This window comes from Somniosus microcephalus, unplaced genomic scaffold (assembly GCF_052327205.1).
Source record: "Somniosus microcephalus isolate GS21.2 unplaced genomic scaffold, FLI_Smic_1.0 unresolved_chr2, whole genome shotgun sequence".
Classification (NCBI taxonomy): domain Eukaryota; kingdom Metazoa; phylum Chordata; class Chondrichthyes; order Squaliformes; family Somniosidae; genus Somniosus; species Somniosus microcephalus.
Window position 1 is genome coordinate 66,580,313 of NW_028225180.1, and position 16,964 is coordinate 66,597,276.

Sequence of the window (16,964 nt, forward strand, 5' to 3'; positions counted from 1 at the left end):
GATGTAAATTAAAAAATAGGACTCAAAGGTAGAAATCTTAGGATTGCTGCCAGTGCCACGTGCTAGTCAGAGTAGAAATAGAAGGATATTTCAGATGAATACGTGGCTAGAGGAATGGTGCAAAGGGGAGGGATTCAAATTCCTGGGACTTTGGAACCGGTTCTGGGGGAGGTGGGAACAGTACAAACTGGACGGTTTGCACCTGGGCAGGACCGGAACTGATGTCCTAGGGGGAGTGTTTGCCAGTGCTTTGGGGAGGCATTAAACAAAAATGGCAGGTGGTTGGGAAACTGTGCCAGGAGACAGAGGATAGAAACAAAAAACACGAAGGTGAAAAGCAAAATTGGAAGGCGGAGAAATCAAGGGCCACAGTAAATAAGAATTCGAAAAGGACTAAGAGTGCTAAAATATCAAGCCTAAAGGCTTTGGGCTAGAAATTCAGTGGGCTTTGCGCTCAGTTTTCGCCCAAAGAGGGCTTTTGCGCCACTTGCTGAGCTTTCGCCGATATTCAGCGCTGCGGTAATGGCGGCGTTAGCCAGTAGCGCTGCGCCGCCACCGATGACGTCATCGGTGTGCGCAGTGACCCGCTACTGCCGCGCTACCGGCCCGACCGCCATATTTAGTTGCGGCCACCTCTTCCGCAGCGGCCGCAAACAACGATCAGAAAACGGAGCCATCCTGTAGCGTTAGTGGGGCGAGTTAAGGCGGAGGTGCGGTCGGCCGCTTTTTCGGCGGCCGCCTGCCCGCACCTCCTTCCCCGGCCTCCTCCACCCACCCCCCCGTGGCATTGCCGGCTGTTTTCCGGGAGCCCAGCACTTCTCCGTGGTGCCGGGCTCATTTGCCGGCACTAGCGAGCGGCGATCTCGCTGTTGCAGGCACCTCCCCCTTAAGAGAGGGAGGAAGGCCTGCAGTACCACAGCCTGCCGCTCCACAGCGGGTGGCGCTGCAGCACCTAACGCGCCGATATTCAGTTTCAGCGCCCCAAGCGGGGGCGCCGAAACCCTTGAATAGCGACCGCCTTCGAGTTGGGGCGCTGAAACTGAATTTCCGGCGGGCGCAAGTGGCTCCGCGCGCAGCGGTACTTTCTGGGCGCGAGCGAGCTGGCCGCCCCAAACTGAATTTCTAGGCCTTTGTGTCTTAATGCGAAGAACATTCGTAATAAGGCAGATGAATTAACTGCACAAATAGATGTGAATGGATATGATATAATTGGGATTACAGAAACATGGCTTCAGGGTGACCAAGACAGTGAAATTAAAATTCAGGGGTATCCAATATTAAGGAAGGGCAGGAAAAAAGGGAAAAGAGGTGGGATAGCATTGCTGGTTATAGAGGAGATTAACACAATAGTAAGGAAGGATATTAGCTCTGATGATGTGGAATCCGTATGGGCAGAGCTGAGAAATGCCAAGGGGCAGAAAACGGCACTGAGAGTTGTATACAGACCCCCAAACTGTAATGCTGAGGTTGGAGATGGCATTAAACGGGAAATTAGAGACGCGTGCAATAAGCACACTGCAGTTATCATGGGTGACTTTAATGTACATATAGATTTGGCTAACTAAATTAGTAACAACACTGTGGAAGAGGAATTCCTAGAGTGTATATGGCATGGTTTCCTGGACCAAAATGTCAAGGAACCAACTAGAGATCAGGCCTTCTTAGACTGGGTATTATGTAATGAGAAAGGATTAATTAGCAATCTTCTTGTGCGAGCCCCCTTAGGGAGGAGCGATCATAATATGATAGAATTCTGCATTAAAATGGAGAGTGAATTAGTAGACTCAGAGACTAGGGTTCTGAATTTATATAAAGGAAACAACGATGGTATGAAGCACGAGTTGGCTAAGATGGTTTGTAGAACGTTACTTAAAGGGTTGATGGTGGATAGGCAATGGCAAACATTTAAAGATCACATGGATGAACTACAGAATTTGCTCATCTCTCTTTGGCATAAATTTTTTTTTAAAATGTGACTCAACCGTGGCTAACAAGGGAAACTAGTAATAGCATAAGATCGAAGGCGAGAACACACAATTTGGCCAGAAAATGCAACAAACCTGAGGATTGGTATCAGTTTATGATTCAGCAGAGGACAAAGAGGTTAATTAAGAGGGGCAAAATTAATAATGAGAGTAAGCTTACAGGCAACATAAAAACTGACTGTAAAAGTTCTAAAGCCATGTGAAGAAAAAAATATTTGTGAAGTCAAGCGTAGGTCCCTTGCAGTCAGAATCAGGGGGAATTCATAATGGGAAACAAAGAAAAAGCAGGCCAATTAAATACATAGGGCTAGATTTTCAGTCGCTTGCGCCAGCAGTTAGCGCCTTAAGAGAAGTGATTTCCGGGCGCTATGCGTGTAGCGCCCGGGTACAGCGCAGTTTGCGCCCCACCCCAAAATAAGTTGCCCGTTAGCGCCGGCGCAAAGTTTAGCGCCCGCCCGGATGCGCGTGCAGAAAATGACGTCACATCCTCGTGCAACGCCCTTTGGCCGCCCCGATTACAAACTTCAGTCGGACCGCCCCATTGTGCGGCGGGCGGCCGGAGCATTTGGAAAAAGGAACACAACACAACCAGCGCGGGCCCCGGGGGGCGCTAATTAAAGGGAACGTCCTCTCCAGTATAAAGGCCAGCCTTTTTTCAGAAAACAGTCTTGTGCAACGCATTTCTGGAGACACAACAAGGAGGATAGCTAACTGGTTTCAAGCAGCAAGAGCCAGGTATTTTTGGACTCAGGCCATAGCGCTGCAAGTGGCCATTTGGAAATTAGACTGTTTGCCAGGATTTGATGGGGGCTGCATGGGGTGCCAACGCGGAGCTGCAGCGCCATGTCCGTAGGGCTCACAGACGCATTGTGAGAGGGGCAGCCCTGGCTAGAGGCAGAGGGGGCTACAGGCGTCGGCCACGTAGGCCTTACACAGTCAGGCTATACCGCCAGCAGCGCTCCTACCTAAACATGAGTGCCGCGCGATGTGTTAGAAGGCTCCGATTCCGAAAGGAGGTGATTGCAGAGATCTGCCACCTGCTTCACCGAGATCTGCGGCCAATGCTCAGGTGCAGGACGTCTCTGTCGGTGGAAGTGAAGGTGACGGTGGCATTGAACTTCTATGCCACCGGCTCCTTCCAATACGCTGCTGGGGACATAGCAAACATCTCCCAGTATGGCGCGCATCGCTGCATCCGCCACGTGACCGAAGCACTGTTCAGAAGGAGAAGCCAATTCATCTCCTTCCCCATGGCCCTCGAGAGCCAGCATCAGCGAGCATTGGGATTTGCCAGACTCGGGGAATTCCCCTTGGTGCAGGGCGCCATTGACTGTACGCATGTGGCTTTGCGGGCCCCTCTGGAGCATGGCGAGCAGTATCGCAACAGGAAGGGCTACCATTCTCTGAATGTGCAGCTGGTATGTGACCACAAGCAGCGCATCATGGCAGTCAATGCCAGCTTCCCAGGCAGCAGCCACGATGCCTTTATCCTGCGGCAGAGTACTGTGCATGACATGTTCCAGGCACAGCCTCCCCCAAGAGGATGGCTCATCGGGGACAAAGGCTATCCTTTGTGCACCTGGCTCATGACCCCGCTCCGCGCGCCCAGGACTGCTGCTGAAGAGGCCTACAATGAGAGCCATCAAACCACATGCAACATCATCGAGCTAACTATTGGGGTCCTCAAGCAGCGGTTCCGCTGCCTTGATTGCTCCGGAGGAGCTCTCCAGTATTCGCCGGACCGGGTCTCCCAATTTGTGGTGGTTTGCTGCATGCTACACAACCTGGCTATCCGCAGGACTCAGGCACTGCCACCTGACGTTGGACCAGCACCTCAGGAGGAGGAGCAGGAGGAGCATGAGGAGGAGGAGGAGGAGGAGGAGCAGGAGTATGTTCCCAGGAGGGAGCGACCAGGGCCAAGGGCCGCACGACGCCACCTTATTACATGGTACGTCTAAGCCCCCTGTCAGGGAATGGCCAGGGGCCATGAGGGAAGATGAATGCAGCCGCTCCGCAAGCCCTCAGCCGGCGAAGCCAACAAACACTAAGAAGAACAACCATGGAGACTGCATGAATAAAGATAATTTTTTATTGCACAAAAATGAAAAGCCCTTCCCACATGACTCCCCAAAAACAATAAACGGGCCCCACAAAAAGCCCAACAAACGACTTACTCCCACAAACTGGGGAGGAGTCACTCCACCTTTCTTCAAACCGGGCCTCAACGTCGGCCTAACGCAAAAAATAAGCCCTCCAAAAGCACAACCATGGGCAAAATAAAGATGGCCACCGCCATATTAAAGGAAAGCTGCCCACACCCTCTACTGAGTGGCCCGCGAGGGCGAGACCTTGGCCAGCCTTTTGCCTCCCCTGCCCGGCCTGCTGCTCCTTCGCAAGCTCTGCCCAGTGGCTGCTGCGAGGCTGGGGGAAGGCGCCTGAGGCTCAGATGCCCTTCCGCCAGATGCCGCCGTGGGGCGGCCTACACGGCGTTTGGGCCTCGAGGGGCCGTCTGCTGAGTGGTGCACCTGAGCCTGGCCACCATCAGCTGCAGCCGCTTGCCCTTGACGCCCCAGTGGGGGAATGGCAGCGACGGATGGCGCAATGTGGGCCAGCTGGCGTCTGGGATGCGCTGGCTGGTGCTGTGGCGCGGTGGCACTCGGCCGGGCCCGCACTGCAGGATCCGCAGCAATCAGCCAAGGGGCGGCTTGCTGGGATGGTCCAGCGCGGCGGCTGCCCTGGCGATGCCTGCCTGAGACAGCGCGTGTGGCAGCAGTGAGTGCCCCTGTGGTCCTGGTGTGCGCGCGCATCACATCCGCCAGGGTCTTGACGGCATCAGTCAGCATGCGGCCACTCGCGGCAGTTGCTGCCCCGAACTCGCGCACACTGGCCGCCAGCGACTCGATGGCCTCAGGCATGCACCCCACCATGCTCATGAGCTCCGTGTGGCGCCGGTCCGAGTCGTCGGCCATCTTATCCAGCTTCTGCACCTCCTCCGAAGTGAAGGTGTCCGGACTGGAGTCGCGACTCTCCCGCTGGGGAGGAGGGGGCCGAACTAGGGGACCCTTGCCGCATTGGTGACGGCGAGTGTGCCGAGCAGCAGCACTCCCCTCTGATCCTTCCCCCCTTTGGAGGGAAGGCCGTGGGCCACGCGCACGGCTGCTGGGTGGCTGGACGCCACTGGTCCCAGAAGCTGCATTGCCGTGCGACAGTTCCTCCAGGCACTCGTCCAGTGAGGAGGTGTCAAGCATTTCCTTCTCTCCTGTGGGACGTGACTGTTCCCCCGAAGGTCCGGCTTGCTCCTCCTCCACCTCCTGGTCGGAGGTGCTGTCACTGGCAGCTTCAGGGTCCTGGTCGTCACCAGCTGAAAGCAGGAATGCACAAGAGTAGCTTCAGAGTGAGGAGACGGCGTCAGCGAGGGAGTTAGGACTGGTGGGATTCAGCGCATTGGTGGGACAGTGGCAAAGGAGGTAGCTCGGATGGGCCAGTGCGACGCGAGAGGGCCAAAAGGCGAGGTCCTTACCATTGCCAGGCAGTGGAGGGTCGGATACACCGCACGCTGTGGGGACAATCACATGGGCTCCCATGAGCACACACACATGCTCCTCCAGCCGAGTGAGCTTCTGCAGCTTGGCGCGGCCACCCCTGGCACGGGTCTGACGATTAAACGCTACTTTAGCCTGCAAGAGAAAGGACGGGCTGTAAGTGCGCAGTGAAGCCCTGATGTAGTGTGCACTGCCTCCCATGGTGGAATAGCTTGGACAGAGTGAAGCCCTGATGTAGAGTGCACTGCCTCCCATGGTGGAATAGCTTGGACAGAGTGAAGCCCTGATGTAGAGTGCACTGCCTCCCATGGTGGAATAGCTTGGACAGAGTGAAGCCCTGATGTAGAGTGCACTGCCTCCCATGGTGGAATAGCTTGGACAGAGTGAAGCCCTGATGTAGAGTGCACTGCCTCCCATGGTGGAATAGCTTGGACAGAGTGAAGCCCTGATGTAGTGTGCACTGCCTCCCATGGTGGAATAGCTTGGACAGAGTGAAGCCCTGATGTAGTGTGCACTGCCTCCCATGGTGGAATAGCGTGGACAGAGTGAAGCCCTGATGTAGTGTGCACTGCCTCCCATGGTGGAATAGCTTGGACAAAGTGTAGAGTGCCGAATGGCCATGTGATGCTCATGACTGTCCCAATGCTGCTGGCTGAGGGCTGGCCAATAGGACTTTCATCTCCCTTTGCCCATCATGTCAGGTGTACATGCAAGAATGAGGAGGAGACTGGAAAGGCTACTCACCTTCACAATCCTGGTCAGATCGTTGTATTTTTTACGACATTGTTTGTGGGTCCTGGGGGCATCGCCGGTGAACGTCACCCTCTGGGCGATCTGCTTTCAGGCTTTGGTGTAGTCATGGTGGGTTGGGTTCCTCCCACTCTCTGGAAACAAGATCTTGCGCCTCACCTCGAGAACTGTGACCATTATGTCCAGATCACCCTCTGAGAAGCGCAGGGCACGCTGACGGGCCTTCTCTGGCATTGCCATGACTCCCTGGGGCTGAGCAGCAGTGTTGAGGCCTCTTTGCAAGGCTGCAGTGTGCAGGGCGTGGCAGCAGACCAATTCGTCCCTTTCCCCTTTAACAGCTGGTCGGCACCACGGGGTCTGCTGTCAGTGCAAAAATGACCGCACCCGCGCTGCGCCCCGCCTGGGCGCTATCCCTCTGGACCGCCGGCTTAGCGCCTAAAGGTAGGAGTGGAATGCCTCTTTTAGCGCTCCACCACTCTCTTAGGGCGAAGCCACTGAATTTCCGGCAACGGGGCGCTACTTTGGGGCGGGCGCTAACTTCGGGCAGGCGCTATGGTTAGCGCCCCAAAACTGTCTATACTGAAAATCTAGCCCATACTTTGATACTGTCTTCACAAAGGAGGACGCAAATAACCTCCCAGAGATGTTGGGGAACATAGGGTCTAATGAGAGGGAGGAATTGAATGAAATCAGTATTTGTAGGGAAATGGTGTTAGGGAAATTGACGGGATTGAAGGCTGATAAATCCCCAGGGCCTGATAATCTACACCCTAGGCTACATAAGGAACTGGCCCTAGATATAGTAGATGCATTGCTGGTCAACTTCCAAAATTCTTTGGACTCTGGAACAGTTCCTATGGACTGGATGATAGCTAATGTAACCCCACTATTTAAAAAGAGTGGCAGTGAACAAAACGGGGAATTATAGAATTATAAGCCAGACATCGTTAGTGGAGAAAATGCTAGAGTCCATTATAAAAATGTAATAGCAGAGCACTTGAAAAACAGTGACAGGATCGAACAAAGTCATCATGGATTTAGAAAAGTTAAATCATGATTGACTATTCTACTGGAATTTTTTGAGGATGTAACTGGTAGAATAGATATAGGAAAACCAGTGGATGCGGTGTATTTCGACTTTCAGAAGGCTTTCGGTATGGTCCCGAATAAGAGATTAGCTTGTAATGTTAAAGCACATGGGATTGGGGGTAAGGTACTGTCTTGGATATAAAACTGGTTGGCAGACAGGAGGCAAAGAGTTGGAATAAATGGGTATTTTTCTGACTGGCAGGCAGTGACTTGTGGGGTACCACTGAGATCGGTGCTAGGACCCCAGTTATTCACAATATATATAAATGATCTAGACAAGGGAACTAGATGTAATATCTCCAAGTTTGCAGACGACACATAGCTGGGTTGGCATGTGTGCTGTGAGGAGGATGCCGAGAAACTCCAGTATGATTTGGACAGGTTGGGTGATTGGGCAGATGCATGGCAAATGCAGTAGAATGTGAATAAAAGCGAGGTTATTTACTTCGCTGGCAAAAAACAGGAAGACAGAGTATTATCCGAAAGGCAATAGATTGGGAAAAGGGGAAGTGCAAGGAGATCTAGGTGTCCTTGTGCTCCAGTCGCTGAAGGTAAGCATGCAGGTGCAGCAGGCGGTTAAAAAGTCAAATGGTATGTTGGCCTTCATAGCGAAAGGTTTCGAGTACAGGAGCTAGGATGTCCTGCAACAGTTGTACAGGGCATTGGTGAGAGCACACATTGAGCATTGTGTGCAGATTTGGTCGCCTTATCTGAGGAGGGATGTTCTTGCCATGGAGAGAGTGCAGCGAAGATTCACCAGACTAATACCTGGGATGTCAGAAATGACGTATGAGGACAGATTGGGTTGATTAGGATTATATTCGCTAGAGTTTTGAAGAATGAGAGGGGATCTCATTGAAACATATAAAATTCTAACAGGACTAGACAGACTAGATGCAGGAAGGATGTTCTCGATGGTGGGGGAGTCCAGAACCAGGCGTCACAGTCTAAGGATAAGGTTTAAAACATTTAGGGCAGAGATGAGGAGGAATTTCTTCACCCAGAAGGTGGTGAACCTGTGGAATTCTCTGCCACACAGGGCAGTTGAGGCCAATTCATTAAATGTATTCAAGAAGGAGTTGGATATATTACTTGAGGCTAAAAGGATCAAGGGATATGGGGAGAAAGCAGGGACAGGGTACTGAATTTGGATGATCAGCCATGATATCATTAAATGAAGGATTGGGCTTGAGGGGCCGAATGGCCTACCCCTGCTCCTTTCTTCTATATTTCTATGTTTCTATCACATTGGAGGTGGCGGAAATGATCCGTTGAATGTGGAGGCTGGTGGGGTGAAATGTGAGGACACGTGGAACCTATCTTGGTTCTGGGAGGGAGGGGAATTGGTGAGAGCAGAAATGCAGTAAATGGAATGGACACTGCCAAGGGCCGTGTGAACCACTGTAGAGGGGAATCCTCGGTTGAGGAAATTGGAAGACATGTCGGAAGCACTGGTATGGAAGGCGGCATCATCAAAACAGACACGGTAAAGATGGAGAAACTGGGAGAATGGAATAGAGTCATTACAGGAAGCGGGGTGGGAGGAACTGTAGCCCAGGTAGCTGTGGGAGTCAGTGGGCTTGTAGTGGATGTTTGTTGAAAGCCGATCACCAGAAGTGGAGATGGAGAAGTCAAGGAAGGGAAGGCAAGGGTCGAAGATGGACCATGTGAAGGTGAGAGAAGGGTGGAAATTGGAAGTAAAATGAATAAACCTATCTAGTTTAAAGACAATCACTATCAGTAAGAAAAATGTACTTGGGAAAACTGGACGAGATGGCTTGCATCCCAGGGTCTTAAAAGAAGTGGCTGCAGAGATAGTGGATACAATGGTGCCAGTATATCAAAATTCCCTTAACTCTGGAGAGGTCCCAGTCGATTGGGAAACCGCAAATGTAACAATATAGGAATGTTTGGTTCCTATCCAAAGACTGAGGTCCACTCAGGCGCTTAAACAAAACGAAGTTTAATGGAAACTAACAGGTTTAAACAAGTAACAGCAGGAGAACATCGAGTGTAGGTCTATTCAGTTCGGAGGCTCCACGAGGACTGCTGGCTGGTCCCGTGGTTGACGTCATGACATCATCACGTTCTTCCCGCCAGTGGGGGATCACGTGATGTACGGCATGACGTCATCGCGTTTACCCACGCTGTTAAAGTAATCACGCTCTGTACAAGTAATCATTATAAATAAAGATACAGACTCAGGCTGTAGCTAACATGTTGTTAAAGGGAATTATATAAAAACGATCTGAGTCCCTTAGTGGCTCCGCCACAACACCCCTATTTAAGAAAGGAGGGAGACAGAAAGCAGGAAACTATAGACCAGTTAGCATAAAATCTGTTGTTGGGAAAATGCTGGAGTCCTTCATTAAGGAAGCAGTAGAAGGGCATTTGGAAAATCATAATGCAGAGTCAGTATGGTTCTATGAAAGGGAAATCGTGTTTAACAAATTTGATGGAGTTCTTTGAGGATGTAACAAACAGGGTGGACAGAGCTGATCCAGTGGATGTGGTGTATTTGGATTTCCAGAACGTATTCGATAAGGTGCCTGATAAATGGTTACTATATACGATAAGAGCTCACGGAGTTGGGGGTAATATATTAGCTTGGATAGAGAATGGCTTAACGAACAGAAAGCAGAGAGTCAGGATAAATGGGTAATTTTCCGGTTGGCAAATGTTAACCAGTGGGGTGCCACAGGGATCGGTGCTGGGGACTCAACTGTTTACAATCTACATTAATTACTTGGATGAAGTGATCGAGTATAATGTATCCAAGTTTGCGGATGATACAAAGATGAGTGGGAAAGCAAGTTGTGCAGAGGACTCAAATAATCTGCAAAGGGATATAGACATGCTAAATGAGTGGGCAAACATTTGGCAGATGGAGTATAACGTGGGAAAGTGCGAGGATATCCACTTTGGCAGGAAAAATAAAAAAGCATGTAGGAGTCTACGTACTCCTAGCAAAAAATACTGAACTCGGAGAGGTTCAACAGAAAAGATTTAATTGTTGAGGCTGCATGCTGAACACAAAATGGTGTCAGAGACTACACAAAGTACAACTCTCTTTCATGAGTGCACAGCTTTGACTGCTCCTCCCCCGCTCTGGGCTTAACTATGTTGCAGATCGAGTTGCTTAAAGGTGTGATCCTTCTTAAAGGCATGATGCCTGATTTATAGTCTATGGACCGGAAAGCAGATTGTGTCCATTCTGTGATCGGTACGCCACACAGCTCCCCCCAGAATCCGCTAGTACGGAGTGTACGAACCGGCGTGGCGGCTTGATGGCACGGCCGGAACGGCTCTTGGCAGTTGGTGTCAGGAGCGGGGCGGCCGAACGCGTCGGGCTCTTAGGTGGTCTGCCCCGTGGTGGGGGTTGGCCCACTTGAACGGGTTCGTCGGGCTCCAGGTGCGCCAGCTTGAGATGGTCGACCGACACATTGTCAGTTCGGCAGACCACTTCGAGGAGGAAGAAATTGTTCCCCGTCTGGAGTACCTTGTAGGGTCCGTCGTATGGGGGCCGTAGAGGTCCTCATTGGCGTCATGGTGCACAAAAACAAATTTGGCCATGTGCAGGCTAGGTGGTACGCGGGTTGCTGGTTCACCATGCTGGCCGGTGGGTACCGGAGCGAACTGTTGTGCTCGGTTGGCGAAAGCGCGGCATTGCTGGTCAGCCGACCAGGGGGTCATGGCGGTGGGCAAGAACACTCCCGGTACGCGCAGCGGCTGGCTGTACATGAGTTCCGCCGCTGAGGCTTGCAGGTCTTCCTTGACCGCGGAGCATAGGCCGAGTAGCACCCATGGGAGGTGGTCGATCCAAGCCTCGTCCTCGAGGCTGGAGCGGAGGGACGCCTTCATGGACCTGTGAAATCGCTCGCACAGTCCGTTGGCTTGGGGGTGGTAAGCCTTGGTGTGGTGAACGGCCACCCCGAGGTTTCGGGCGATGGCGGCCCACAGATCAGAGGTGAACTGCGGGCCTCTGTCCGACGTCATGTCGGAGGGGACGCCGAACCGAGTGACCCAGGTACCGATGAACGCCCTTGCGATGTCAGCGGTGGTGGTGGACGTCAGTGGAATGGCCTTGGGCCAGCGGGTGGTACGGTTCACGATTGTCAGCAGGTGCGTGTGACCTTGTGATGGTGGCAGGGGGCCGACGAGGTTGATGTGGACGTGGTCGAACCTTCTTTCTGGCACGGTGAACTCCTCGAGTGGGGCTTTGACGTGTTGGTGGATTTTGGCACGCTGGCAAGCTGTGCAGGATCTGGCCCAGATGCGCACATCTTTGCGCAGGCCGCGCCAGACAAATCGGTTGGCCACCAGTCTAATGGACGCGCGGGTGCCGGGGTGTGAGAGACCGTGGACGATGTCGAACACCCGTTTACGCCACGACGCCGGGACTACGGGGCGGGGTTGCGCCAAGGAGGTGTCGCATTTGACTGTGATGGCGGATGGGCTGCAGGCGACGTCGGTCAATCCCAGCCCTGGGAGCTTTGTGGGTGCGGAGAGCAGATCGGGGTCGGTGCGTTGCTCCGCTGCCAGTTGAGCATAGTCCACTGCCAGGTGGGCGCCATGATGGCGGGGCGGGATAGGCAGTCGGCCACCACGTTGTCTCGACCGGAGATGTGCCGGATGTCCGTGGTGAATTCGGACACCGCGGCAAGCTGGCGTTGTTGCCTGGCTGACCACGGGTCTGCAGATTTTGAAATCGCGAATGTCAGGGGTTTGTGGTCGACAAACACGGTGAAGGGGCGGCCCTCCAGAAGAAATCTAAAATGGTGGACTGCCAGGTACAGTGCGAGGAGCTCGCAGTCAAAGGCGCTGTATTTGGCCTCCGGGGGGCGCAGTTGGCGGCTGAAAAAGGCCAGCGGTTGCCAGGCCCCATCGACCCACTGTTTGTACACGGCGCCGACCGCGTGGTCGGAGGCGTCCATGGTGAGGGCCACCCTGGCGTTGGGCTGTGGGTGAGCGAGCATGGTGGCATCGGCGAGCGCCTTTTTGGTCGAGTCGAAAGCGGTCAACATGTCCGCCGACCACTCGATCGCCATTCTGTCTTTCTTACCCCGGAGGGCTTCGTATAGGGCCCGCATGAGGGAGGCCGCTCCGGGAATGAAGCGGTTGTAAAAGTTGATCATCCCCAAGAACTCCTGGAGGCCTTTGATGGTGGTAGGCCGGGGGAACTGCTGGACGGCTTGCACCTTGGCGGGCAGGGGAATGACTCCGTCCTGCGTGATGTGGTGGCCGAGGAATTCGATCCTGCTGAGGCCGAATTGGCACTTGGCTGGGCTGATGATGAGCCCGTGCTCACTGAGCCGCTGGAACAGGGAGCGGAGGTGCTCGATGTGGTCCTGCTTGGAGGAACTAGCTACCAGGATATCATCCAGGTAGACAAAGAGGATCTTCAGGTCCCGGAGGAACGAGTCCATGAGCCGCTGGAAGGCCTGGGCCTCGTTTTTGAGGCCGAAGGGCATTCGGAGGAACTCGAATAGCCCAAAAGGGGTGATTATGGCCATCTTGGGAACGTCCATGGGGTGGACTGGCACCTGATGGTAACCGCGCACCAGGTCGACTTTGGAGAAGACTGAGCGGCCGGCCAGTCTAGCCAAGAAGTCTTGAATGTGCGGTATCGGGTACCGATCTGGCGTGGTGGCGTCGTTTAGGTGCCGGTAGTCCCCACAGGGGCGCCATCCCCCGTCGGGTTTGGTGACGATGTGGAGTGGGGAGGCCCAGGGGCTGTTGGAGCAGCGGATGATGCCGAGCTGTTCCATTGTGGCGAACTCGGCCCACGGGATCTCCAGCTTGGCCGGGTCCAGCCTGCGGGCGTGGGCATACACCGGTGGGCCTGTGGTGGGAATGAAGTGTTCTACCCCGTGCTTAGCAACCTTTGCGGAGAAGGTCGGGTTGGTGAGGGCTGGGAACTCAGCCAGGAGTGCTGAGTAGTCGTCCGTTGAGCAGGCGCGGCACTGCCATGCCATTTTGGCGGGTTGTGGGGGGGCCATGGCGCCCGGGACAGGTGACATGGAGTTCATGTCCATGAGGCGGCGCCGAGGCATGTCGACCACCAGGCCGTGGGCGCACAGGAAATCTGGAGCGGGGAGAGCACCTTGGCGGTGATAAACTCCCAGTGGTAGCGGCGGCCTGCGAGGTCGATGCTGACGGTGCGGGTGCCATACGCCCGGATGTCGGTGCCGTTGGCGGCAGCCAGTGCAGGGCCGCGGCTGCCTCGCTGGATCTCGAGGGCGGTCGCGGGGATGAAGCTGCGCTGCGCGCCCGTGTCGCATAAGAAACAGCGTCCGGAGGCGCTCTCCATAACGTAGAGCAGCGCGCCTGCTTGCCCCACGGCCATCGTGTAGGCCGGTGTGGTGGCGGTTGGGAATGTGCAGCGATGGCTGCAGCGGCGTGCCCGTGCACCGAACCAGGTATGGAAATAGCAGTAGCCCTGGGTCGGAGGGCTTGGGGGACGTGGGGGCCTGGGGGGCCTCGTGGCCGAGCTGTGTGGCCGCGCGATAGAGGGTGGAGTGCGTGCCGACGCTGCAGAGGCCAGGTCGGGGGTGACGGTGTGGTTGGAGCTGGCGGACAGGAGCTTATTGGCTTCTTCGGCCAGGGCCTCGAGGTCCGTGAGGCTGGACGGCACGATCGCCGGGCGGATGCTGGGAGGTAGTTGGCGGATAAAGAGCGTGTGGAAGAGGGAGCCGGGCGGTTTCTCATCGGTCAGAGCAAGCATGTGTGAGAGCAAGTCTGATGACGTGGAGTCACCGAGGCCTGGGAGGTCGAGGAGGTGGCAGTTGTGCACGAATTGGGAGGCTGTGAATTTTTTAATAAGCGCGGCCTTGAGATGTGCGTACTTGCCTTCCTCCGGAGGGTTTTGTAGTGTTGTCTAAACTTTCGTGATTGTGGAGCTGCCCAGGGAGGCGAGGAGGTAGTCGTACATCGTTGCGTCGGCGGTGATGCCGCGGAGTCGGAATTGCGATTCGGCTTGAAGGAACCAGGCGGTGGCCAGGTTCTCCCAGAACTCCGGCAGCTTCACAGAAACTGCATTTGTGTCAGCCATGGTTACGCTTAGGAGTCGTCCTGAGCGTCGGGGTCACCAATGTAGGAGTCTACGTACTCCTAGCAAAAAATACTGAACTCGGAGAGGTTCAACAGAAAAGGTTTAATTGTTGAAGCTGCATGCTGAACACAAAATGGAGTCAGAGACTACACAAAGTACAACTCTCTTTCATGAGTGCACAGCTTCGACTGCTCCTCCCCCGCTCTGGGCTTAACTATGTTGCAGATCGAGTTTCTTAAAGTTGTGATCCTTCTTAAAGGCATAATGTCTGATTTATAGTCCATGGACCGGAAAGCGGATTGTGTCTGTTCTGTGATCGGTACGCCACAAGCAAATTATTATTTAAATGGAGAGGGATTACAAAATGCTGCAGTTCAGGGGGATCTGTGGGTCCTTGTGCATGAAACACAAAATGTTAGCATGCAGGTACAGCAAGTAATCAAAAAGGCAAATGCAATATTGGCCTTTATTGCCAGGGGGTTGGAGTATAAAAGCAGGGAAGTCCTACTACAGTACAGGGTATTGTTGAGACCACACCTTGAGTACATTTTTGGTCTCCTTATTTAAGGAAGGATATACTTGCATGGGAGACAATTCAGAGACGATTCACTAGGTAAATTCCAGAGGTGAGGGGGTTGACTGATGAAGAAAGGTTGAGCAGGTTGGGCCTATACTCATTGGATTGTAGAAGACTGAGAGGTGGTCTTATTGAAACATATAAGATACTGAGGGGGCCCGACAAGGTAGATGCAGAGAGGATGTTTCCCCTCGTGGGGAAATCTAGAACTCGGGGGCACAGTTTCAGAATAAAGGGTCGCCCTTTTAGAACTGAGATGAGGAGGAATTTCTTCTCTGTGGGTCGTAATTCTATGGAATTCTCTGCCCCAGAGAGCCGGGGAGGCTGAGTCATTAAATGCATTTAAGGAGGAGATAGATTTTTGCAAGGTAAGGAGTGAAGTGTTATGGGGAGCAGGCAGGTAAGTGGGTTTGAGCCCACGCCCAGCCATGAACTTATTTAATGGCAGAGCAGGATCGAGTGGCCAAATGGCCTATTCCTGCTCCTATTTCTTATGTTCTCTAGAAAAGTGAAGAGTGAGGGTTTACCAGATAGAGGGCTTGAAGATTATGAAATGGTTTGATATGGTAGACGTAGGGAAGCTGTTTTCACTTTCGGGAGAGACAAGAACTAGGGGCCATAAATATAAGAGTGTCACAAATAAATCCAATAGGGCATTCAGGAGAAATGTCTTTACCCAGAGAATGGTTAGAATGTGGAGCTTGCTACCACAAGGGGTAGTTGAGGCTAACAGCATAGATGAATTTAAGGGGAAGCTGGATAAACACATGGGGGAGAAAGGAACAGAGGGATATGTTGATGGGGTTAGATGAAGAGGGGCTGGAGGAGCATCCTGTGGAGCATAAACACTAGGATGGATCTGTTGGGCGAAATGGACTGTTTCTGTGCTGTAACTACCTTTTAATGATTTGTAGATCGATGGAATGTTGCCCATGCGGTGTGAGTGGGTTTACAGAAGGTGTTTGATAATGTGGCTCACAGGAGGCTTCAGACTTTGGTATAAGAGGAAATGTAACAGCCTGGATAGAAAGTGGATAATGTGTTTAGTTTTCTCCATTTGTGTTCACAGATCCGAACTCTACAATGACTGAGTTTTTGTCAAAGTGCAACTATTACCAACTGTTACATTGACGAAATTCTACCGGGACAGACTGGAACAGGCGTTTGAAGGAGGGGTGGATGGACTCAGTTCGTTTATAACATACGAGAGGCATTTCAGTGGACAAGAACATCGCATAAGTGGAAGGGACACAGAATGAGTTCAGATTATTTAAACATCACAGAACTGACAGGAAATCAGATCTTAGAATCACACAATGTCACTGAAGAGAAACAGGCCAAATAGGAAAGAAATGGGTAAAACTGAAAATATTGTGAATCTGAAATTAGAAATTAGAGAAGCGTGCAATAAGGGCACAGCAGTTATCGTGGGTGACTTTAATCTACATAGAGATTGGGCGAACCAAATTAGTGACAATACTGTGGAGGAGGAATTCTGAACACAGAATGAGGTCAGATGATTTAAACATCATAGAACTGACAGGAAATCAGATCTTAGAATCACAGAATGTTACTGAAGAAAAACAGGCCAAATAGGAAAGAAATGGGTAAAACTGAAAACATTGTGAATCTGAAATTAGAAATTAGAGAAGCGTGCAATAAGGGCACAGCAGTTATCATGGGTGACTTTAATCTACATATAGATTGGGCTAACCAAATTAGTGACAATACTGTGGAGGAGGAATTCCTGGAGTGCGTACGGGATGGTTTCCTGGACCAATATGTCGAGGAATCAACTAGAGATTAGGCCATCTTAGACTGGGTATTATGTAATGAGAAAGGATTAATTCGCAATCTTATTGTGCGAGGCCCCTTCGGTCAGAGCGATCATAATATGATAGAATTCTTCATTAAGATGGAGAGTGAAATAGTTGACTCAGCGACTAGAGTCCTGAATTTAAATAAAGGAG